Here is a 26900-nt window from a genome sequence, read left to right on the forward strand (position 1 = left end):
TGAACATGTAGACAACTGTCACTAATTCTCCAGAGCCAGTAACCCAGATTTAGTCTTGCAGAATTTGCTCTTATACATAATAATAAAGCACAGGAATGATACCTGGCTGTGGTCATCTTAAGTAGGAAAGGATTATCAGTTCTTGAAGTCTGAACTACAACTTATTTCCATGAGGTGGAAAAGGCTGCCTAATTTTATTTCTCCTTGTATAGAAAGGAGGAATAATAAGAACAAAAGCTTTTGAGAATAGCAGGTAAAGTTTCTTGGACATTTTTTTCACCTAAATCAGTGACTTCTCTGTAGTAATCAGATGTTGCTCATTTGCTTTTTCCTTTTTTATTATTATAAAAGTATTGGTTTGGATTTTTGTTTTCTTTTAAATCCCAGCTCTGTCAGCCCTACTTCCCCCTCCTCATTCTCTCAGCAGTGGATGAGAATTTGCTGCAGTGCATTCTGATAGCCTTAGTGCTTGTCCTTCAAGTCAGTTCTGTGTTAAACAGAGACTTTGAAAAAGATGACAGAATCCAAAGAGGATGAAAAATCATCCTAGTTTTCCCTAGGGAAATAGTATCCTTGATGTAGAGTCTGTGTTGCTTAGTTTTACTTCTGTATCATTTTTGTGCTCTTATTTTTCCCCTTCTCAAAAAGACACAGGGATCTTGCCAGGCACACAAACTACAAAGGGCCCTAAAATGCATCTCCCTGTGTGCCAGGAGAGCAGAGCAAAATACTGCAGCTTTCTGTGAGAGTCCATTTTCTATCACTGGATTGCAAGAGAGTGTCACATAAAATTTATTCCTATTTTCTGACCTAGAAAGACAGATGAATAATGTAAGATTGTCATAAGAAAGAAAACTAACTCAAGATTTATTCTTTAAAAGAAACAAATACTATTAATTTCTTCCTCTCTGGTTCCTTCTTCTTGACTAGCTCCCTAGCAATCCCTTCTAAATTTCAAATTTGCATTTCTGCCAACTTGGCATGCTATATAGAAACAAAACTTTTCAATAATATATGTGCTGTGCCTACTCTGAAAGCATATTTTGGCAAGGGCTTTTCTAACTCAAACTGGTATCCACTGTCAGAGATTCCTTTTCTATTACTATTTAATCTCAATACAGCCTGAGAGAGGCTGCTCTCCAAGGTCCTGCAGAGCAGCATCACACAGGCAACTGCTTCCTGCAGGAATTTAGGGGCTGTCAGGGAGCCCTGGAAATTCAAATCCTGCATGCAAAGAGCAGAGCTTCTCACTTGACTGCACTCCCTGGGAGGTTCAGAGCTGCTGCTCCTCGGGGACTTTTGGGGATTCATGAACTTGCTGCATCCCAGAGAAGCTCGGTGCTAAAGGTCTCTGCTGCTGCTGCTGCTGATCACCCCTAAAAGGGCAGGGCAGGACACTGAGGGCTCTTAGCACCTACAGCAAGAACCTTTCAATTTCCAACACTCCACAGGGAGGGTTTTTAAAGAAACAACAGGTTCCTACTGATTTCTGCCATGCCAAAGACAGACTGGGGGCCAAAACTATTGGTAGTGAGAAATCAGTAACCAGGGCACCCTCAGTTCACTCCTACAGGGAGCATATCCACAGATGTCAGTCCCAGGGGGAGGTTCTTAATATTTTCTCTGATCTGCTGAATCACAGAACATGGGCATGACTTGGGTTTCCTTGGGTTTTAGTAATCTGAAATTGTGATGCACTTACTAGTTCTTACCAGAATGAATACAAACTGTCCCTGGATTTAGTCCACCCTTGAAAGCTTACCATTCACAACATGCTTTAGGACATTCAATTACTCAATCACTTATGCTAAAAAAATAGAACCATAGAATGGCCTGGGTATTGGTCATGGGTATGAAGCTGTAAAAAATCTATTTAAGAAAGTTATTTTAGAAAGTGTTTGTGCCACAATATAAAATTAAGCTTCACAGTGTATTGATATTTGTGCCTATGTAATTCTATGAATAATTGTATAGAAAGCCTTGTGATAGGGTGAGTACTTTTTAGGAATTTGATACTAAGAGATACAATAGACTGCATTTTGTTAAAAGTAAAACAATAATTAAAGCCTGTTCTTCCTACAGTTCTCATGGCTTTGTTTTTGAAAGCCAACCAAATTTAAGAATTGCTGAGGCATGAAATGCTGGCAGTTAAAATGTATATTTTTCTTCTAGTATAGAGAAATACATGTGAAAGAGAAAGTTCAGAAGGAGGAGGGGTTTTTTAGTAAATCTTACTTCAGAATGAACATTCTTCCTTATTTTGAGGCTTGGGAATGGTTTTTTTCCATGTTTTTCCATTGTCAGATTGTTTTTTCTTGTTTGTGACACTGACTGTGTACTAACACAAACTGATGATATGCCAAATGGCACATTTTTATTTACAAAGCATTGGTAAAATACTTCCCATTTTAATTTTTTTCCCTTTGTTCAGTGGCAAAACAGCTTTATTTTTTATAACAGAGAGTTGCAAAAATTTTTCAGTATTTTTACATTAAGTGATAAAAGCTGCATCATAAAACAACTTTCCACTGAAAATTTAGAAAAAAGTAAATGAAAAGCAGTACAATGTTTCAACTTCAGATTAAAACCCAGCATTTTTATCATCAGGAAAATAACAGTAAAAATGTATGACCACCATCAATTCCCAGGATCAGCTATCACTGTAGGTAGTTTTTTGATTTTCTGCTCCCTTACTCTATCAAATTGTTGCATTTGAATATTTAGCTCAGCTCCTTTGATCTCCTTCCTCTATTCAGCTCACGTTTCTGTCTGTACTTCCTCACGTTGACACATAATGAGGAATTATTTATAGATAATCAAATCTCTCTCAGTTTTGTAGCCACTGTCAGCCTGCTACATGGCATACATTTGTCAATAAACTACAATGTGATTTATTTCAATGCACCTAAAGCCATCTTCAAAATGCAATTCACTTACAAAAAGATGTTCACCTGCTTTGCAGAATTGTTCCTCTCAGGTGCTGTTCTCATTTTGACAAGCTTGAACAACAAAACTAAAGCTAAAAAGTAGCTGTAGCAGCCCTCCATTGTGACTGCCTCTGGGAAATACCAGTGGTTCATGTTTTAGAGTTGTGTTTTAGCTCCTCCACAGACATGGTTTTGTTTCATGCCTTCCTCAAAACTCCTTTGTTTATCCATTTTGTCACCATATTTTTGGATGGGATTTACAACACACTTGGTGCATTCTCAGTTGCAAGACTGTGTCTATGATCTGTGGGCAATAAAATAGGATAAGCTTATGCTTATGTACATTTGTGGAGCAACTTGGTGTGGCTGGAACATGTACAAAGCACATGTGGAAGAATTAGATGAATGTATGGGAAACCAAGTGCAGCAAAAATTAATTTTGACCTCTTGCTTATTTTCCTAAGCCTACTGGCGTCTATCTATCTTTCCAATAATGTTGGCCCCACTGACAGAGGATCCTCCTGTTAACTATACTGCTGCACAGTGAGTTTCCTGCTTATCCCAGCTGTCACATTGCTGAAGTGTCCTGGGATATGAAGCTGTCAGCTTGCTGTGTGGAGCCAGACCCATGTCAAGCAGCTGCCACCCCATATTCATAACCTATCTTGAATCAGTCTGAAGGCTGCTTGCCTAAAGGGACACTCAGAAAGTCCTTAAATACCCAGCTTTTCTTATCTAAAAAGGTGTTCTTGTAACTTATAGGTATCACCTCAGTAGGTGTGTATTTTAAGGGCCTTTTTTTCCCTTCTTCTAACATATCTCAAGTTTGCAGCAAAATCTGTATTTCACCAGGCATGCATACACCCAGTGCACATCCAATCTTTGACTGTCTGGGTGGATGCTGTTAACATTATTTATACATTACCAGACATGGGCTGGAAGCAGCAAGATAAAAGCTGCATTTTATGAGTGCTCCCAGATGCACAGCCCTCAGTTGCATAATTACCTGTGGCATCTGCTGGAGACGTGTTACGAAGCGCTGGAGCTATTAATTTGCACACAACTACTGCTCTGGTTTTCCCCCTTTGTCAGCTGACCACAGCACGCTCAAGAGCCTCTTCCTCATCTAGAACAGGACATCATCCCTGCTTTCTTCTGCAGCAGGCACAGGTTAAGCAGCACCTGTTGGGAAGGCCGAGGAGGGAGGTGGAGGTGTCCCACACCCCGTGTCTGTGTGCAGGAGGATAATGCGGTAAGAGAGGCACACACACTTGGTGTGTGCCTGTGTGTGCAAGAGAGGCAGAAACAGGTTGAGTGTATGCTGCAGGGCTTCCTGCTGGCCTCCTGCAGTACTAGGAAGAATTGCAGCTCTTTAATCAAGCACATAACTCTAATTAATAATGAGGAAGGCCATCCTGCCTAATTAGGGTTTCCCTGCTGACCCTGCAGGATGTTACTTATGAATCTCATCAAATCTGCATTCATTCACTCAACAAAAAAATTGTTCATGAATAACTCATATTTTTGCCTGATGCTTCAACTGCCTGCCTTTCTCTTCCCAATACCATGTTTTCTTGCCCTTCTCCAGAAATGTAATACCAGACAACACCTATTTCTTCCACTCTTCTAAAGAAAACATTAGTCCAAACTAATGCACTTAGTACATGCATTTGCATTTTTGCAGTGGACAGTACAAGAGGATTTGCATTTGAGTGGAAGAAATGCTTTCTGACAGTGAGGATGATGAAATAGACTTCTTTAGGTAGGTGGTCTCACCAGGACTAAAAGGCTTTAAGAACAGTTTAGATTATTTTTCACCAAAAGTGCTGTAAGGTGTAGTTGAGTCTCTTTGGGGGCAGGAACTTAAACCCAGTGATCATTCAAGATCCCCTGCATCATCATTATTCTTCAATTATTCTAACAATAATTCTGCAAGCCCAACTCACTGCCTGCCACTGTTTCCAGTTAAGAGTTTTTTGGAGTTGGGGGACATAAATAATTAATAAAGCTGGTGAAATTTTTAGTGACACTTTTAGGTACCCCCAGGCATGAGATGAGGTACTAAGCTGTACCTTAGCTTGAGAACACAGTTCTGCACCTCTGAGAGCCCTTCAGCCACCAGGGTATTCCATGTCTGAGCTTTCCTGGCTCCTGGTAAGGAGCTGTTTCACTGGGGCTTTGCAATGGCAGGGCCAAGAAGCAGACAGGGCACACAGCTCTCATCTCACTGCCCTGCAGGTGAAGGATTGAGGCCCCTAGTGTCCCCCCCATCCCCTTAGATAATTAAGGATTTCAAGCATGCTAAGTTGTGTTAATTCCCAACCAGCCTTCCTGCTGCAGGAATGTGTTAGGAGAGGCAGAGATTTCAGACTGCAGCACTCCAGGCTGCTTGCTGTATGTGCTGTATGCAGAGCAGCACTCAGAGCAGATGAATGTTATATCACCAGAAAGTGTGATGTACTCCCCCTGTCAAATTTCAACTCTGGTAATTAAATTCTTTCCACCAACATTCCCCTTCCCATTTCAATGGAGAGAGGTATACTTCAATTCTTTTTCCAAATATTTATGTAGGCTTAAGGGGGAAAAACTAAAAGGTTCTTGCTGTCTGGTCCTCATCTGGGTACAGCTGAGCAGTGAAGTGTGAGCCATCTGCAGCACTACATTTGAATGGTAAAGTGCTTTGAGAAGTTTGGGAGGTAAAAAGCATTTCATACCAGATCTCATCCTCAAAATTGTTTCAGTAACTGCTTAGAAAATAATGTCTGCTCTTAATCTTGGTAGAATAACATGCAGGTCTCTAATAAACACTGTAGGTCTGAAGCAAGACAAGATGTAGGTAATAAAAGGTGAGCCTGGGCCATCAAGCCCAGGAACTGATCAAAACTTGCATAGTGCCAGTGCTTCTCCAGGTCCACAGTTTTGGTTTTTTGTTGTTTCTGGATAATTTTTAACTGACTTGAAGGCTTTTCCTGAGTTCTTCCAAGCTATTTCTAAAGCCACTGATGTTACAAATGAACAGAACACACTTTCAGTGCTTATTTTCCTATATATTTTACAGAATTATTTTTAAATGAGCCCAAGTAGCTGCAAAAGGAGAAACAGTCAAAACCCCGCATCCTACGGAATTACAAGAGAAGAAATCCATAGTATTCTTGTATAGAATAAGGCCTAGTATAAGCCTATTCTAGTACAGAATGGTGGTGTCTCATTTTTAAAGCTCTGGCTTTTTCTAAAGAACTAAAGCATGCAGTTAAGGAAAGTATATAAGCAGATTTGATTTACTGGAGAGCAGTTAGCTGGGGTGGCAGCAGCTTTGCCCTGCAGGCTGCACCAGCTGGCACAGCAAGGGACACTGTGCTGACTGCAGGGACACAATGTTGACCTGCCCATGCCTGCAGCCCTTTGAAGTCTGCTTAAAACTCTGCTTAATGCCTCAATGTTTCCCCAGCTGGTAGGACTCAGTCTAAGTGCTGGAGAGTTTCTAGAGTTGAATCAATAGTTGCTGTTGCTGCTTTCTGCCAAGACTTTAACCTTTTTTTGAAGCAGTTGTGCACAACGTTAATGAGTCTCTGCAAATAGAAGCCTGTATTAAATTGGCACTGGAGTTTGTGCCCTGGAGTTTGTTCAGACACTAAATGCAGCTGAAGGGAAAGTCTGAGTATTATTCTAAAATGTTAAGTACCCAGAATTTCCTCTCTTCTTCAGCTGATGCACAGCAAGTCATCCCTTCTAAATGACCCTGTTAGCTTGAGTTAGAGGCATTTAGTGTTATGACTCAGCCATTACAAGCTGTATCTTTCTAATTCATTTCTCATCTTCCCTTGCACTCTGAGGCCAGCTGATGGATGCAGAGCTGGGCTTGGGTGAAATGCTGAAAGCAGCTCTCAGCATGCCATGAGCCCTGCAGGAACTAGCTTTTCTCTACCAGGATATCTGTGGGCTAAACTGATAAGCCATGTGCACGTTCTCTGTAGTGTGCACATACCTCACACACAAACCTCTGCTCAGTGTGTCAGCCTTGAGCAATTCTTAGAAATGCCTTGACACCATGCTCAAGGTGCCTGAAATGATGCTTTGAGCAATCTTCCTAGGAAAGGTTTGTTTAATAATCATTACATCTGAAGTCTTGAAAGGCATTTCAAGCCTTTCTTGCCATATCATCTGATTTTAGCTCTGTTTGCTTCACATATAGAATATGCAAATCCCCACAACATGTCTCTACAATGAAATGAGAAATTACCAGAATTTTATTGCTGGTTTTCTTCTCTGCTACCTCCTGTACAAAAGCCACCCTCAAATTGTTTCTCTCATTTGGTTGATATCAGCTAGGCTGACAAAAATAAAACCATCAAGATCAGAAAAAATTACAAAAGCTTAAGGGAAATCTGAAATGTGCACATTCTCTGCAAAAAAGACAAAGCACATTTTCCAGATCACTGAAACAAGTGAACATATTCCATATAGGTTTTGTTAAATTATATATTTAAGAAAAAGATCCCCTCATCTTGTCAATTGGATGGAAAGAATCAAAAGGATTTTATTCTGAAAGCAGGGCATGGTATGTGGATTATTAAATGCAGAAAAATTTAAAAGACTTTGTAGGATGGAAAACCAAAATGTGGCAGGCCTGACCGATCCTTGGTGGCACTCAGGCTTCTGAAGGCACTCATGCTGGATTGGGAAGTGCCACAACAGGGCAGTGGGAGGACCAGGCTCTGCTGGGCACAGTGGACTGGGGGTGAATGTTCCCAAGGGTGAAGCAGAGGCAGGAATGGATCTTCCAGCATCGAGGTAGACATGGAAGGATCTACTTCTGCTTCCATGGACCTGCCAAATTTGTTCAGTACCACCTCCATGAACACTGGGGACTTCCTGGTGGGATTGCTGCCAGCTTTTGGCTGCTCCCATCTTCCCTAGCAAGGTGAAAGGAAGGGAACCTGATAATCCTGAGAGCAGAGGTGCTAGGAGAACAGAGCTTCCATGGTTCTGCATTCTGTGTGTGTGTTAGAGCTGTTGAAGATGGAGGCAGCATGTTGGCCATCAACCCTGGGACTTGTGGGCTCCTGTCTTGTTTGGGGCCCATCTAGCAGATGGCTTTCCTCAGTAATTGGAGCATTAGGCACACTTTGTAGGGAAGGTATCAGGCTGGGAAAGAGGACTGGAGAGCCAGAGTGGCCTCCATATGCCTGGCTCCTGACTGCTGAGGGGACTGCCCGAATGAGCCAGGGGCGTGGGGGCAGCTCTGCCTCCTCCTGCTGGCTGGGCTGGGCTGGGCTGGGCTGAGCAGCAGCTCTGTCCTGAGGGCTGCTGAGTGTCTGCACTGCACCTGCATGAGAGCGCAGCAGCCTGGCAGGGCCACGCTAACAGCTGGGAGTGCTTGCTGAGTGTGTCCACAACACTGGCTGAGTGAAGAGCAAGTGTTCTCTCTTCCAAGGACACAGGAGACTTCCGAGTTCATGGAAACACAGGATTATAAAGCCATCAGTGTAAAATGGTACAGTTTAATTTTCTGAAATGCAACCAGGTAGGTGGAGAGATTAAATTTTGGTCCATTTATTCTCTCACCACCTAAAGCCCAATATTTTAAAAATGATCACTTAAGTGACATTAAAATAGGCCTAGACTTCCAGTAAAATATTGATACAGTTTTTCACTTCATATTTCAAGATTTTCTCATCAGGTTGGGTTGTTTTTTTATGGTGTATGCAGCTTAAAGTAGAGGTTGGATTTGTTACCTAAGACTTATTCCAAGTGAAGAGGATTTGGCAGTCGTATGTGTTTGAACTTACTTGTTTTTCAGAGATTTCTTTACTTTGCACTTCCTCTGAGGTTAAGCTGCCAAATAGCACAGCTTGGGCTCTTTTACTGGTTTAGGAAAGACAGGGAAAAGTTTCCCCTGAAGACCATCAGAGGTTAGATCTCTTCCTCTAGATTTAATTTGCTGAATTCCACTCATACAGAAGGAAGGAGCTTTAGTACTCTTGGCAGACAACTGTATTGTCATTAACAGCTCCAAATAAGCAGTTATCTGATAACACTGATAAATGACTGCCTTGGAGGGGGTGTGTATTTAAGAAGCATTACCTCAACTGAATTATAAGGTTGGTAAGAATGCCCCTCCTGCTGTGCCAGTGGAACAGAAGGGCACACTGCATCTCAGCTTTGCTGTCTGGGGTTTTTGCTGCTTCACTATAGCCTGTTAGAACAATCAGACAGATATTTCCATGCTGCTTGCAAACTGCTGGAAGGGGTACACTTGGGAAGGGGAAAAGGATGCACATTAGTAAGGTTTTTATCATTTGTTTATTATTTTGTATATTTAGAAGTATGGGGTTTTAGAAGCTTAATAAAGCTAGCTGTTGCCAAAGAAATTGCAAGCAGACCTCCATGGTGATAATTTTTCAAAACCATCAACATATAAATCCCACTTCAAGTTTTACTTTGGTGCAATGTTGGCATAGGGTCACGTCTGAATCCAGTTTGGAACTTCCCTAAACTTCAGGGAAAATTAGATCTGAAATTTGCTTTTTATCATTCCTCACTATTTCTGTTGGAGCAATACCAGCAAGAGACAATTGCCACTAGAGAGGAAGGAAGGAAGGACTGTGTGTCTGACTCCATGTGGCATTGGCTAGATCTGAGCATAAAGGGCATTAACATTTCAAATCAACTCTTGAAACTTGTACTCTCCTGCTGATAGGAGATGTTGACCAAAACCAAAATTTTAGACTGGTGAAATTCTCCACATCTCAACTGTGTGATGAGACAGGCTATGCAGTCAGGTATCGATTGCTCTCACACTTGTGGCATGTTTTAGATGCATTTTTGATGCCATCATGACTTGGCAACCACTGCTATCTGACAGGCTATATGACAATGAGATTGAAAGCTTTTTCATTTTGTATATGTTTACAAGAGCAGTTACTCTTCTTTAATAAAATAAAATGGTTTCTTTTGCTTTGGCATTCACCTGTACAGACACTGAAACCCAGCAATTTAGTAAAACACTCTGGAGGAAGGTGGGGTTATTGAATTTTATCATGGCATGTTACATAGTTTTCTGCCTCTGAGGTCACTGGTTATGATGGATAAAATTGGGGTCTCTCAGGACATCAGGCACTCTTTCTTCTATTCTTATGCCTCATTTGTATAATGGGTTTTTTCCCTGGCTTTGCTAAAGCATTAGTAATCCAGTTGAGTTCACTTAAAAGCTCAGACTTTCCCAGAAGAATATTCATCTTCTCAGATGCAGAAAATCCTGCATATCTTATGTCATTAAATATCTTGGGGTACTTTCAGACAGAGTGGGACCATGGTCCTTTTGGTTTGGACAAAACATGGGTCTGACATTGAAATTTTTTCAAAGAATTCACGGAGTTAACAGGGTTTCTTTTTGTATTTCCCCCTACAGAGTCTTGTTATCAGCAGAGACAAACATAATTCTTGTTCAGTGCTAGTCTCTGATTCTGAGAGGGCTTACACATATGATTAGATTTCAGCAGAGCAGCTTGTGTATAGATTTAAATGAGAATTTGTTGCAGGGCTGGAACTATTGTGAATAAGATGCATGTTACCCCTGGGATCATTTGATGAAAGGTGTTGTTATCTGTTTCACTCAGATCTGATATGTTGCTTTTACATGAGTGCTGTGGTAGTAGTCAATTCATTTTCTAACATTTAGAATAAAAGATACAAACCCTGGATGACCTGAAAAGAGAATCAACACATCACAGGCACTGCATGTAGACTCCTCCCTGGCACAGCTGGCTGACAGGTATATAAAGGAGTTAAAGGTTATACATTTTTTTGTGTGTCAGGCTACAGTTTGCACACAGATCAGGTATTTTTGACATTCATATTCACATACACCACTTAAAAGTTCTTCCTGCTGACTGTTACACAGCTCAGAATTAGCTGGCTGGCCAAATTCACACAACCTCATTTTTCTTTTGTGCTACCCACCACCACTGGCTATTACTGGATGTGGCAGAATTGTCAAAATGCTCATAAGCAGCCACTGATTTGTGGCCAGAGCAGGAACACTATGGATGGGCTTGAAAAATGTCATCTGAATAAAAAAGCACCTGCTGCTTTCCTTGGGAGGTAGTGCAAAAATAATGATTTATTTTCTCTCCATGCATTTCAGAGATGGAAGGGAGAGCTGCTTGCAGCTCTTTTCTCACTGGAGGATTGAAACTCATCAGCCCTCTGAGAGCCCAGGACTGAGGCTCTCATTTGCCTCAGTCTGTGATCCCTGTTACATTCTGTGGGATGAACATCACAGTGAGCTATTGAGATGGGCTTAAGGTTCTTGACATTCCTTGAAAGAGCACCCCAGAGCTTCCTTTGTGCTAGTTTTATTAGGAATGTGCCATTTCTTCAGGAAAAGGCTGAAGTCCTGAGCTTATTCAGGATTGCATGCTTTGCATTTGCTTCCAGTTGAATCAGGATTTCACCCAAACTGGTCTCTTTGTAAAGTGCCCACCACCTGAGTGATGCAAGGTGTGTGTTCTTCCAGCAGCATGTGCCACATTTTGCACAGATTTGCCTGGTTTCCCCCTCATTCCCACTGACATCCTGCTATTTGCCCTCATACCCAGTCATTCTACACAGAGCTAAAGAGAAGCTGTATTTAACATGCCCTACAAAGAGCACCACCAGTGGGTTGCACCCTTTTCAAAGTGATGCAGAACTCAGCCAGAGGCTGAGGTTGGATGTGTCTCAGGGCCAGTGTGTGCACACTGCCATAGTCAAGGGATATAAGTAGCTGTTGCTACAGCATAACCCATCTGTGCTGGTTCAATTTCTACCTTAGGAGCAGATAAATCTGGAAATGGCTGTTTCTCCCCATGGCTGAAATGAGAACGTAGCCAGAGAGCTCAGATGCAGATACTTGTTTTGTAGACCTGTAATGTGCATGCACAAATCCCTGCTCATGTGTGCTGGGCAGGAATAAAGCCCTAGTGACAAATGGGATAAGCAGGGCAAAGTCTCATAACCCTACAGACTTTAACAATTTTGTGGACAGAATACGTATCTGTGAGGCACATCAGCACATAACTATTAAAACACTGCACTTGTTAATGGCCTAATTTTTCTTCATTTACCCTCTAGTATAATTGTGTGTATCAAACTGAAGCAGTAAACTCTAGGAACGTTATCTGTGGGTTGAATATGGCATATATCAGTTTTGTGCTAGGAACTTGCAGCACTTGCCATACATCTCAATGAAGACCAATAAAGTATCTTTGGTATCTAAGGTAGGAAAAAAGTATCTATCTGTAGTGCAGTGAGCTCTGACAGCTAAAGAATGTTGGGATAGTTTTACTGCAACAATGAGATTTAAAAAAAGGTTCTAAAGTAAAACCTCTTACTGCATGCTAAGGGCCAGGAGTGAACTCTGAGAGCTGCAGAATTCTGTCTTTGTACTGCTCTGCCATTGAGATGTATTCTCATTAGAGGGAAAGTGATTCACCCAAAGTAGGATGTCGACAACTTTGCTCTTTCCCACACACTTTCTTTGAACTAAGGGTTTTTTATTGTCAGGTCCCTCAGGATCATAGTTTATCAGAAATTTCATGCAAGTTCAAAACCTACTGGAGTCTTTTCTTAGTGCTGGTACTGAAGCAAGGCAGGTTTCTTCAATTATTTAATTTCTGCTTTAATGACTGACTTCATTTTTTCTTCAGCTGTTTGGCATTGTTGCACCACTGAAACCCTGGTATTGCAGGATTTTGGTTTGGGGTTTGTTGTTAAAGGATTTTTTTCTGAGGGTCACATCAAGGATAGCTCAGCATATTGAAAAGCAACATACTTAGCAGCTCCCCTTCCCCCTCAGACACTGAATGAATAAAACAAATCTAGAAAGACATTTCATTCTGACACCTAATGGCATGCCAGGACCAGACACACACTACATACTTGATAAAGCAACAGCTACTATCAGGTGAAGGGATAGGTTTCAAAATTAAGGCTATATAATGTTCTTGTTGTTGCAGAACATCACGAAATATTAATAGGGACCAGTAAAGAAACTGTATCACTTCCATCAGGAAAATGTAAACCAAGTTCATTGCACAGTCACATGATTTCCATTAAGGGCTTAATAGAGATTCCCTTTACTGCTGGATCATGCTATAAATAAGCAGATGGTGGTGATTTGGGGTCCAAATTGTTGGATTTACAAGTAAAATGTCTTTGGAATGCAGGAAGAATGCTGAATAGCTTTAAATTAAACAATAAAAGCACACTGTATTTGAAAGAAAAAAAAAGAAAAAAACTATGGAAGCAAGAGTACCAATACTATCATTAAACAACCTCAAAGCCTGCAAGCCTGCAGTTCTGGCAATGTTTTAAAGCTGAGTGAGATAATACATAGTTAAGATTACTCAAATATAGTAAATTGAAAAATCAGTGGAGTCTTGCTGATTTATAGCAATAGAGTTTTGCTCTTATGCTCTTATGATTTTATTTTCAAGTTAAGACTTCAAATACATTCATTCAAAAATATTTAATAAGCTCTAGCCATAAGCCTGTTTTGGATGGTTCTGGTTACACAGCTTGCATCTGAAATTTTCTGTAAGTAATACTTGTTTTTAACCTACTTTTCAGTCAAGCTGATGGAAACCTGCCTCCCTTGATTTACACCCTCTGAAGGATTTGTGCCATGAGATCACTCCTGGCTGCTGTTGTAACATGATCCTGCCCCAGCTCTTACAGCTCCTAAAAGCACACACAAATGGAAAATCTCATGACAGTGTTGCCTTCCTCACTGACTTCAGTCCTGAGCAGCAGTGTCTACATACAAAGAGCTTTATGCCAGTGAAAAACCACGTTATATCGATGCCTTTTGCTTCTCTGGATTAATTGTGTCCAGTGTGGATGTCCCCTGGATGCTTTTACATCTAGGTACTGATACAGTGTTTTGTGGAAGTATTCAGCGTGCAGTGTTTGGAGCAGCACGGGCAATAGCACATGGAGCATTTGCCCTGGAGCTCATGGACCTGTTCAGCTGCCCTTGAATGACAAACTGATCCTCCAAGAGGGACAAATGGGAAGGCAGCCACACAACTGAGACAGGATAACCCTGCCCAGCATCCCTCTGCAGCTCATGGCTAAATACCACATGTTGTTGTAGAGGAAGGTTGCTTGTAGCAGCTTATGTTCTCATACAGAGGATAAAATTACTCTGCCTGCTGCAAACGTCCTTGCAAGCATGAGCCTTGTGACCTCATGAGAAGGGACAGTGTTCCCTACAGCTGCTGTTTTCATTTGGGTGCTTAAATTCCAAATGAATGTAAACTACTGGAGGGGAGCAGAGAAGCTGGAGTTTGTCCAGGTAAATATTGGCATGTAATAATTGCAAGTGAGCTTGTGTTTGCTTCTCTGGGAACGGTTCACAGAATTCATGTACAGGCTTTGCCTCACACCCAGCTTAAATGCAGCTGTCTCAGGGGAAATATGGAGGTTATTTAATAGTGCCCAGCAATGACACAAAACAACTTGGGGCAGGAGGAGAAGGCACCATATTAAATTAAAACTGCACAAAGCAAAATTTAGGGAGACAGAATGTAATTATCCGTCTCGGACCCTGGCCAAGGCACTGATGCTAACACCTTTATTGTTAAAAAAAAAGAAAAAATGTCATGAGAGCCAGGAAAATCAAAAACAGACAAGACCTTGCTTTCAGTCTCTTTTCTGAAAGATGGCACCTCAAGTAGCACAGTGCCCATTAGCACTATGCCAGGGTATTGATTCAGTACCTACTAAGAAAGAAGAAGGCCACCCACTGAAGAACATGGATAATTAAAGCTGAAAAATGAGCTGATTCTCTGTGAAATACAGAGTTCTCATAGCAGTGTTTCCCCAGGAATACACCATCAGGGAAAAAAATAGTTTGCACTTCACCTCCAAGGAATTTTGCAAAGGTCAAGCACTAGAGCCAGCTGGATGCATTATTTAGTGACTTGATCATTTTATTACTGAATATTTAATTTGGTTTGTTTTTACAATCAACTATTTCTGCTCATGTTAGAAGGAGTTGTCACTAAATCCCATTTCTACTGCGGTAGACTGTGAGACAGAGGCAGCCACAGGAAACAAATATAACCAGTTATCCCTGATATTCAACAGCTTCCAGCTCCTTTGGGTTCCTTTAGCAATTCCCACCTTCCAGTGATTTTCTCAGTGTTATTCTGGGAGATTGCAACAGAAATCAGTATCCTTATTGCTGCCCAGCAGTGCTCTGCAGAAGTACTCCAGATTACACTGTGAAGCCCTGAAGATACATCACCAAATACTTGCAGGGTTCCATGGGCTTATGGGAACAGGGAAAGGGAGAAAATGAGTTCAAGGCAGATGTGGTGGGAGCACAGTTCTGTATTTTCTGTGCAAACTAGAGACACACAGACTGTAAGTGACCCATACATTCACCACAGTTGTGATTGCAGCCGTGGACTCAGATTCAATCTGGATTAGCCATTTGCCCTTTACAGCCTGGGTGTCTTCCTAAAGGAAAGTCCAGAGAGTTGCCCTTGATCAGAAGTTCCACAGTTGATTGTGAAATCATTTGAGATTTTAGGGTCTGTGTTGTACAGAAGTCCTTTTCAGGCTGAAATTCAGTAAACCTGTGTAAGATGGCTACTCAAACACATTCACCAGTCCATTGTGCCATTTTGCTGAATGGGTAGATCTGGAGTTTTAGGAAAACAGATGCAGGAGGTACAGATAGCCTACCTAAAGGTAGCACATTGACATTTATTTCATGTTCAAAAATATGGACATTATTGATCTCAATTCCTTGCATGTTTGTTTGGTTTGGTTTGGGGTTTTTTGCTGCTAGGATATTTCAACTTTCCTGGATGCATGCTAAATTATTTCTAAAATAGAAACTACAGAGCAGAGCCTGCCTTTTATGAATAAATGCTATTAAGCACATTATCTAGTTATGCTAAGTCTTCACAGGCAGAAGCTTCTACTGTATAGCTTTTCTGTATAATATGCCCTTCAGAGCCTGTGCATTTACCAATATGATTTTATGGGTATCTGTAGTAAGCTGGAACATTTTAGATTAATAAATTACATAGCAGCATTATTATGTGCAGGTTGCATTTGCTCCACAGTTACAGCTGAGAATGACTTTCCACTGGAAAGCCAAAAAACACAGCTGCCTTTATATAATCAGAAAAGCTCTACCCACTTCTAGTAAGTAAAAAGTCATAGCACACAGCACAGGAGAATAAGAGGCTCTGTCCTTGGGCCTCATCTTAAATGCAGAAGTCTACACTGAGTTAAAAAAAATTTCGGAATATAACAAATATAGCCAGAAAATACCACAATGTCTGAGGAGAAAATTCTGAAATTAAAAGTATTTTTTGCAAACATACATTTGCATGGGTCCTGCATGAGTAGGTCCTTAATACTATTAAGAACTCTTGTTTCAAAAACCACTGTATGTCTTCAATATTTATGATTTATGATGGATGAAAGGTGTTTCTCTCTACAGGACAAATTCTCAACTTTTGGCAGCTCTTATTTTGATCAGTGCTGAGCAGTTTTCAGATTCCTTACCTGTGGTGTCTGCATGAAAAGAAATATAAACTTTTAACCAATCTTCTTTACATACAGAGTCTTCCTTTGTTAATGAGTAGAAAAGGCTAGAATGCTTTTCTCTTAATCATACAGTAATTTTACTAATTCCATCCTTCTTAGTGATCATACTACAAACCACAAAAAATTTTTTGTGAGACAAAGGGAATACTGGCCTTCATTAAGATCCCAGGCACTACCCATTCTGAGGAAGGATCATTAAAAAATGAATGAATATGTTTGTAACCTTCTTGGCCAGTAGCACACAATTACTGCATGTGTATAAAAAGAAAAATAATGATCTGATTCTCTAGCATCACCATCAGTGCCAGAGATATGGATGTACACAATGAGTCAAGACTCATTTTACAAGTTATCACTGCTCTGTTTGGAGCTTGCATGTGCAGGGGTTTCTCACAGCCTGTGACAAGAGGCAAGCATTGGTTCATAGCTTGAATTGGGATAACTCAGCTGGAGTTCCATCCAGTGGAGACTCTCTCCAGTCCTCCACGGTGCCTCTGCTGGGGAGCAGAGTGCAGGGAGCTCCCCAGCTATCAGTGCTTCTCATCCCACGCTGGCACATGAAGGGTTGACAGTCCCAAAACTCCTTTCCCCATCTTAGCACCAAGCTCTGCTCCAGCAGAGCCACCCACAGGGGACTGAGCTCTGAACCACAGCCAGCCACTCCTGCTGCTACATGGCATGGCCACCACATGGCCCATGAACTACAGGAGCAGTGCTGTTATAAAGCTCCTATGGAAAAAGATAGTGATAAAAATAATACCCAACATTCATATATTGGGATTGCTATAGAGGCTTCTTCAAGAATTTTGTTTTTTTAAGTTCTTTTGCAGAAGTACTCAATGCAAAAAGGTGACGTTTTGTTGAACAGGTACCATCTTGGAAAAGGAGATAGATGAGGGTTCAGCCACATTCACATTTCTGAATGACTGGCTTGGTATCATGCTCAGAATTTAAAGTAGAGGGAGGAAGGAGGAATGGAGGGATATTTGGGATTATGGTGTTTGCCTTCCCCGGTAACTGCTGGGTGTGATGGAGCCCTGCCTCCCCAGGGACAGCTGATTACCTGCTTGACCATGGGAAGTGTTAAACTAATTCCATGTTCTTTCTTTCCTTGCCTGTGTGGCTTTTACTATTCCTATTAAATTCCCTGTATCTCCGTCCAGGAGTTTTCCAGCTTTTACCCATCTGATTGTTTCCCCAGTCCTGCTATTCCAGAAGTGAGCAAGTGGCTGTGTGGGGCTTGGCTGCTGGCTGGGGTTACACCAGGACAAGGTTACTCCCTACCCAAAGAACAGCCCTGATTCAGCTGAAATTGTCACTTCCATAAAGAGGAAAATACTAGCTTTTCTCTGAGTCTTGGGATTTTGTTATTACTATTGATTTAATAATCACCTTTTCAGATACTGTGGTGACAAGAAAAAAACAACAAAGGGGTAGATAATAGGTAGTATCCAGCCCAGGATTTTATCTGATTTCCTTCAGTCTGTTGTAGAGTGATGCAGCAAGATAATAATACTGCCTTCAGTACAACCCACTGTAATAGGGTGGAGAGTCAGAGCCAGTAACCTTCTCATGGTAGCCCTAGTAAGAACGCCAGTATTCACTAAAACAGGAAATCCCTCCTTCTTTCTGGTATTTTGTATCTTTTAGTTATGAGCAAAAATGTAAAGGGCTTTGGTTATCTTATTTTCCCAAAAGGCATGATTCTATAGAAAACATCCATTACTGCTTATGCTTTAACTAGATGTTATTCCCAAGTGCTGTGTAATCATTAAGTGAGCTTTAATTTAACAAGTGTGCTGCTCTTAGCACATTTTCACTTATGTAGTAGTAAATTAACTATAACAAATTGTAACTGTTCTCCATCATTTAGCAATAAGTAAATCTTCCCATAAATATCTTTAAACCAAGGTATTTTATGGCACTCACTCACCACTTGTTCTTATTTCTCATCACAGCTTAAACAATATTCATTTCAAAGAAAAGATTATTTTTCATGCTGAGGTTCAAAATTTCAGTTCATTTGCTTTCTGGTTACTGAGAAGGAAACTGCAGCACCTGAGGTGTGTCTCACTTGGCCACCTCTGGGAGATGAGCAATGCTTTGATAACAGGGATGGGAACACTTCAGTGGCCTAAGTGAATTCACTGGATCAATGAGGCATTGCTGCATTTCCACAGTGATTTCTTCCAGTGTCTCACAGTTTCACACTTTCACATCACAGGTTTTGCTGCGCTAGTAATCAGCAGCAAGCCTCTGAATGACAACAGTGCTGAGGGCCAAATCCCAAAAACACAGTAGCCAAACAAGAGCCTGATATTTAGAGGAGCTCTCACCTTTTTATCTGCAGCCTTCTGAGTTTGGATGTTAAGTCAAGCCTCTATGCTTGTGTCTAAAGGGGGAAAACTCCTTCTGAAAGATTGTCCTTAGGTAACACTTCTTCTCTCTGTCCCTATACAGGCAGGGAATGACCATGATTAATTAGAATAGCTACTAAAGTAATTTCTTGAGAACAATGATGATCTTTAACTTCAATTTTGTTTTCTCCAGGGCTTTGCCCTGGTCCTTTAGGATTGTGCACTTCAAAGGGAAAAAAATGGATCTGGCACTTACATTTATAGGCTAGGCTAACATTGTTGGTTTGCTGCCAAAGAGGCATATCACAGAGGCACCAGCTGAGGGATCTCAGCCACTGAACCTTGGTGCTAGCCTTACAAGAAATCACTTCAATGGTGACATGGACTATCTCTGTCCTATTTGTCCTTAAAGTTACAGAAATGCCATCCCAAGTTAAGTTAAATCACAGCTTTCTCATGTAGGTACATGACCCTTCAGAATCAAACTGATGCCATCAGCTTGTTTCACATTTCACAGCCTCAAGCAAAGTCTTAGAGGATGAAAATTCTGCTTGTAAAAATCCTTCTCTATCCCTACTCTCTTATTGCCCCCTGCATATCATAAACCTCTTCATGGGACATTTTCCTTTCTCTGGGTTTCTATATTGTGACTTTAGTGTGTTTTTTGGATTCTGGGATGGTTTTGGTTTTTTTTTTTTTTTTTAAGGGCTAAAACAAACATGACATTAAAAATAACTGTTATTCTTCTGACCTCAGGAAAAAAATGGGTCTGAGTTTTAAAATAATTGAATTTTCATTTGAAATCTGTTTAACCATTATCGCCTCTTGTCAGATTCTCACTCAGAAATGTTCTTCCTGTTCTTCTTTGACATCTTTCTCAGTTCATGGGAATTTCAGTCTCTAGCAGAAACTAGCAGAGAATTAAATAGTTAAAAGAGGCTAGTGGGATTTCAGTTGCACAGGGCTGTTGCATTAATTATATTTCCAGTGAGTCCATATGTTCTTCTAAATATACAGAGTGATGGCATTAGATGGGTAATAATCAGTGATTCCTCTCAGTTGTTTTAGCTGAATTGTGAAATAGAATTGTTCCCTGGAAGCTTATTTTCACTTGGCAAAAGCAAATACATTCATTAGTCATGCAACTGCAAAAGCAAAACAGAACAGGAATTCATCCAGCATTTTCAACACTACCATTTTTTAACATGTAGAAGCTTATCTTTTCCTTTCTATGCATCATCAAAACAAAGTCTTTCTTTTGGAATTTGGGAGTTTTTTTCAGGGAGGATGTTTTGGAAGTGGCCTACTGTCACAAGAAAATTCAATAAATATTGCTATATTTAGAACCTGGATTTTTGTCTGGGCAATTTGTATCTGCAACAGTAATGTGTCCACTCTTCTTAAGGATTTTGTCAATCCACGTTATTTAGATATTTATTATTTCAGTTCTTATGCTATTCTGAAAAAAGAGAGAAATATTTGTAGAGCATCTTTTTTTTTCAAATGTATACATTTTTCATATGTAAACAGTACTCCTTACAGTCCCTAGAGAAAGGCATGTGTGAGCAAGTTTAATACAAGTTATTTTACTCCTGCATCTCCGTATCATAACCTTGTTCTCAGTTCATGAGAGGCCTCTGTTTGTCTTGTCCCAGTGTATTAAACTATGTCAGCAGAGGTTTGATCTGTGTTATGTGGCTCTGCTCAAAGTTACAAAAGGGCAAGTTCTTTAGGACAAGCTTCTCTCAGTAGTGTTGCTTGTCTTACAATATTCTGAGAGCATGTGTTCCCTCTCAGTCTTTTCACTGACAGCCATATGTCGGGGAGTGCTGCAAGCAGATAGCCCAGAGTCACTACAGGTGTCCTGCTGATAAGACTCTGTTATGACTCTGATTGTAAAAATATTTGAAATTTTCATCAGATATGTAATATTAAAAGCATGCTGGATAAATTATGAAAAGGAAAACGGAAAGTAGCTGGGTTGTTTAACATCTTAAATAAAAGGACAAAAAATAGGTGGATCAAAGAAGCCTAAAAAGGAAGTCTGTTTGCTCTTTTTTCATCAGATGTTGCTTGGATCCCGGGGGATTTCATTATCCAGATGGAAAGCACAGGGCTTGTTTATCAGTGCTGAGGCTTACACTGAGATGACAGCCTGGTCTGCAGTCCCCTGGGATGTGTGGGCAGAGCCATGGGCACAGCTGAGCTCACTGATGCCTCACCTTTGCCTGGGGTCCTTGGAAACCTACGAGCACAAGTTCAAAACTTCACACTGAGTTTCCTCAGCCTTCACTGAGAACAGGGCCTTTGACTGCAAACCCCTGTTGCCAGCCTTTAATTCCTGTCTGCACCATGTGGCCGCTATCAGTCTACCAATAGAGAAAAATTAAAATTGGTTTATGAACTGTTATTATTATTATAACTGAGTTCTGCTATTAGCTAGGTCTAAATGCTTTTATATATTCCACACCTCTGTTGCCCTTTGAGATTTTTAACTGTTGTTTTCTTGTACATTAATAATTTCCTTGTATAATTGTTCCCAAGAGAATGAGCTGAAAGAATTATGAATTAATTTGCATCTTTTAATGCACTAATAAACTTTGCAAGTAGAAAATTTCACTCCATCCAGGTGGAAACCAATCACTTTAAATCAAAGCTTACTGAATTTCAAATAGGTTTTTTTTCAAGAAGTTGGAGAAGAACAGTGCTCTGCATGTTAAAAGTAATTAGAAAGCACAAGCAGCAATTTCAGACAAAGCCCTGGGTCATTTTTTTTGCTGCAGCATAGAGTTCACAGGCACTTAGGAAAACGAGTATTTGTTGTATTTAAACAAAATGAATAGCAATTTATTGGAGGTTGAGAGGTCTCAGGCTGTAAATGTAGACTTCACCCTTTCATTGAAAAATATTTTTAAACTGTTTTAGTGTTTTTTATTGTCTGATGTAAATAAATAATTCATGGTATAGCCTCTAAAACAGGGTTCAATAAAAAGAAATGTCCTTTTATGTACAATTTATTCAGATAGAATTTTGAGTGAACAAAATGTTCTATCTCATGTATTCATTTGTAGCCAAACAATGTCAGGTCCTTGTTCACGAAAACACTCATCTTCATTTATCTCTGAGCACTTGAGGAACCAAAGCTCATCTCCTGAGTAACTAAAGAAACAAGTTCTGGGCACCTACTCTGAGTTTAATACATGGGAGGGTTACTCACATAGTTACTGACAAGTTTAAACTATTTACTGAACTGGTGATTTTACATCCAAGTTTATTTTACCAAGTTTATTTATTTGTATTGTAGCCTTGGTAAATCTGGGAATAGAAATGCATTCTCTGGCCCCCATTCTCCAAATGGGACACAAAATATATAATCAATGGAGAAGACAGATCTGATATCAAGCTTCTGGGGTTTTTTTCTGGATAAAGTTAAGCATTAACATTTGACAGGGCAAAAGTCATTGGTTTAAATGGCTACAAACTGCAGAGGGCAGAATGAATCCCAGCTGGTTTGGGACACAAGGGACAGTGCAGAAGGGGGAAGGACAGAGTGAAAGCAAGGATAAAATATGGCAGGCTTGTCAGGGGGCAGAAGAGTGGTGGAACTGTGACCAAGGGGAGCCAAGGGAAAGTCACAAGAGGTGAGAAAAAGCCAGGTGGGCACGTGCTGTGAAAGGGAGTAAGAGAAAATGGGGTGCCAGGCCAAAAAGGGGTACTGCTAATAAGGCAGAGGGAGCAAATGCGGATTAGAGGCACAACTTCATCAGCATTATTGATATGGCCATAGAGAATTAAACCTACAAAAGAATGTTCAATACAATGTGGGTGATGTTTCCTCTCAGAAAATGGAAAAACAAAGTAATTTCTAAAAACATGGCCTAAATATGAATAATCAAAAAACTGAAGGCAGGAATTTTTCAGCAGATATGGATGTTTAGAGTTTTTATCCCCCTTAGGGCTTTGAAGAACATAAGCTTCTTTATCAACATAGCCTAATAGGATGCTCCTTTCTTTATCATGCCCAAGAAGGAAAACATTGTATTGACTGAAGAAACCCCCAACAGAACCTGTTTCTCCCACAAAGCTCCCAGGCATGCAGATTTCCACACATTCTACCTGAAAGAGTTTTTTCTGTTCTAAGTTTGAACACACTCGTGTGTGCTCAGAGCACTGTTTGTCATGAAAAGTACTGACAACAGCAGAACACCCTAGCAGTATGAAAATACACATTTTAAACAGTTGCTCTTTTTATTATTTGAGATGTATTGCTTGATTTTTCAGTCTGATGCAGAGACTGCAGATAGTTTGTTTTCCATTCTTACATGTTTTTTTATACAAATGTATATATAAATTATTTTTTAATGTCTGTTGTAATTACAGGATATTTTTCTTGTGCACAAAATTGCATTTTGACACAGAAAAACATCCAGCTATCCCTTAAATAGCCCAGAAGACACTATTTGACACCACAAGTGTCTGCCATGATGGATTAATTTTATTTTAGCACCAGAAAAAACATGTAAAATTCTTTATAGCAGGCAACCTTTCTCCAGTTCCAGACTGGAATTACTTTTGCTTAATCAAAGTCCTCAAAATATACAAGCTGCAGTACAAATTTCAGTGCAAGAATTTTTAAAACGAGCAAGGGGAAAACTTTACACCAGAAAGGAGGGAAGACACCTCAGAGCCAGCACAGTTCAGTACCACTGAAATGAGGCTGCCGTCTATTGGAGATGTTTTGAGATCTGGCCAAATAATCCAAGACCCTGACAATTATCACACCTGTAGAAAATATGGACACGGCTTCACTCCTGGCACTGCTCTTGGTGCACAAATTCCTGCACAGAAGGACTTATTCTTCCATGGTAAAGTAATATTCTATTTAATGGCATTTTTTTCTTGCCAGGATTTAAGAAAGTCATCAGTACTGTCTCCCCAGATTCCCTCCCCACTGCAGTGTTTAATGATATCTAATCTAAAGTAAGAACATGGTGCCTAATGAATATTCATTTGTCATGGATACCAGGAACAGATTAAGTCCAACAGTCCCCAATAATGTCCATTGGCTATTATTACCAGAAATCACTGAGAAGAGTCTGGCTCCTCTGCTCCCTGCTATTGGAAAAAGGCTCCCAATATTACCAGTTAGATTGTGCCTGGGCCAGTCTGACCCTCGCTGCTGGGCCAAAGGCAGCAACTGCGGTGTATCACCCCAGAGATACCTTGGCTTGCTGGTGGTTGCAGCTGGGCACTGAACAAGTCCAGGCTTTTTAGGAACCCCGTTTACCTCAGGAGGAATAGCTTCAGGCGATGGTGAAGAGAAAAAGGAGAGGATTCTGCTGGAGGGTTTAATGTCCAGAGGTTTATTCCATGGTTACAGAGGTCTGAACGTGAGCAACTGCTCCAACAGAACTCTGACTGCATGGTCTGATCACCTTTTTAAGCTCAGGGACAGGGGGAGGTACAGGTGAGCCACCAACCAGGTGAGAGGGGCAGGGTCTCAGGGGAAGATGACATCCAGACAGGCCAATGACCTCTGGGCATAGGGGCATCCTTTGAACTTCACTGACCACACGACGCCTTGCTGGAATGTTAAGCCTGATTGACAGGACTCACTCAGCATGGGGGCAAGGGGGAAGGGAGAGAGGTATAGGCACACCTGGGGGGATGACCTGGAAGGCCAAAATGGGACATTACAGCACACCACAACACCCTGCCATCAGCTATTTACACACACTGATAAAGTGCCCTAAGCCCTCTCTTCTGTCCTTGGCAGCCAGTGGCCCCTGGGGACGCTCTCTGGTGTGCCTGCATCCTTCTGCTCTCCAGCTGCACAGCTCCAGCCTGTGCTGGTTTTTGTGCTCCTGCCCAGCTGCAGGGTTCTGCACTCCCCTTTGCTGAGGTGCACGACATTCCTGTTTGCCCAATTCTCTGGCAGGTTTTCCCCCTGGATGGCAGCACAACCAGCCGGTGCAGCACCCACCCTTCGAGTCCTGCGCCACTGCAGCCCTGAGGGCAGCTCTGTGCCCCCTGCCAGGCTGTGAACAGAGGTGCTGAGCAGCACCAGAGCCGGGGCTGGATGCACGGAGCGTTTGAGCGCAGCCCCAGGGAGGAGCAGGCTCTGGAGCTCCAAAGCTAGCAATGTGCCCTGGTGGCCAAGAAGGCCAGTGGCATCCTGGCCTGCATTAGGAATGGTGTGGCCAGCAGGAGCAGGGAGGTCATTCTGCCCTTGTACTCGGTGCTGGTGAGGCCACACCTTGAGTGCTGTGTCCAGCTCTGGGCCCTCAGTTTGGGAAGCATGCTGAGATGCTTGAGCACATCCAGAGGAGGCAATGAGGCTGGGGAGGGGCTGGGAACACAAGCCCTGTGAGGAACGTTTGAAGGAGCTGGGGGTGTTGCCTGGAGAAGAGCAGGCCCAGAGGTGACCTTATTGCTCTCTACAGCTCCCTGAAGGGAGGCTGCAGACAGGTGGGGGTCAGCAGACAGGTGGGGGTTCTGTCACTGGAAGCACTGACAGAACCAGAGGACACAGTCTCAAGCTATGTCAGGGAAGGAATAAGTTAGATATTAGGGAAAAACTTTTTCACTGAAAGAATAATAAAGTACTGGAATGCTCTTCCCAGGGAGGTGGTAGAATCACCATCTCTGGATGTGTTTATAAAAAGACTGGCCATGGCACTTGTGCTATAGTCTAGCTGAGGTGTTAGGGCACAGGTTGGACTCAATGATGTTAGAGGTCTCTTCCACCCTCATGATTCTGTGATTCTGTGATGGGGGTGTTTGCCTCCCCTCCAGGCCTCTCCTCCTGCTGTTACCCTGCTCTTGTCACAGGAGCTGCAGTGCTCAGAGCACAGCTCAGCAGCTCTGCAGCATCACTGGGGACACAGGGACCGAAGTCCTGTCCCAGAGAGAGGTGCAGGGACACCCCAGGCAGGATCCAAGCAGCTGCTTCCAACCGAGAAACCCTCGGGACTCAGGGGCTGCTGCTGCCCCGCTCACACAGGGATTTGGCCAGCTGGAGCACTTACAGGTGTTCACCATCAAGGAGCAAAGGAAATCCTGTGAGAAGGCTTCTACAGCTGAGTTAGCTGCAGGGTGGGCCATGGGTAGACTTGGGTTGTTTCTGACAAAACTATCTATTTAAGAAACAGTTTGGGGAAAAGCTGGAATGAGTATCTTATTTGAAAGTCTCAGGAGAGTTCTTTACATGATTATATGCTGTAGTAAAAGAGTTTGATTCCTTGCATAAATTATTACTATTAATAACTTAATTATAAATTTAAATATTAATTATTATAATGAATCCTTTAGTACCTAACAATTATAGAGTGTTACAAACTCTGAAATAAGCACTTCAAGTCTCTAAATAAACAACACATTCATGGCCTGAAACTGACTTTTTTTTCTTGTGTTGTAGGAGACCTCAATACAAAGCTCTGGATTTTCTTACTTACTCCAACAGAAAGCAAACAAGTGTCAGAGTAAGTAAGAATCAGATCTCAAACCCCAGTAGCTATGGCCTCCTCTGATGGAATTTCCACCTTTCTGTTATGTATTCTTCTGCTTCATTCTTCTAAATTCAAACTCTTCCCCATGATCTTACATGCTAGTGCACTTTGAGATCTTTTCCATATCTAATCTCTCTTACCCTGACTTTCATTTTATGAACTAGCAGGTAACTGTATTTTCTTTCTTATAGTTTAAACAAGGAGACTTGGAGATACAGAAAGGCTAACCTCACAATTCTCAAAAGCGTATCTGTAACTCTCATTATGTTTCTGGACTTAATTCTATATTCAACACGTCTTTTTTATTATATTTGTCTTTGATCTTGCTCAAGACCCTTCACAGTCTGTTTTACTTGGCAGTGAAGAACCATGGCCATATGAAGTGTTAGGGTTGAAACTACACAGCTGTGGTTGGAGAGTGGAGCTGGAAAGGGGCTTCCTAAGCAAAATCTGATATCAATTTGAGGATTTGCTAGTCCAGGGAAGTGCTGCTCTGC

General features: G+C 41.4%; 1 long non-coding RNA gene across 1 annotated transcript in view; it reads left to right on the top strand.

Moving 5' to 3' along the window:
• Positions 1 to 26369, top strand: part of LOC134421678 (uncharacterized) — a 32498-nt gene extending 6129 nt beyond the window's left edge. Inside the window, exon 4 of the long non-coding RNA XR_010028660.1 lies at positions 26313 to 26369. This is a non-coding gene — a long non-coding RNA (uncharacterized LOC134421678). The remainder of the gene's footprint in view (positions 1 to 26312) is intronic.
• Positions 26370 to 26900: the final 531 nt, after the last annotated feature.

Source organism: Melospiza melodia, chromosome 9 (assembly GCF_035770615.1).
Source record: "Melospiza melodia melodia isolate bMelMel2 chromosome 9, bMelMel2.pri, whole genome shotgun sequence".
Classification (NCBI taxonomy): Eukaryota; Metazoa; Chordata; class Aves; order Passeriformes; family Passerellidae; genus Melospiza; species Melospiza melodia.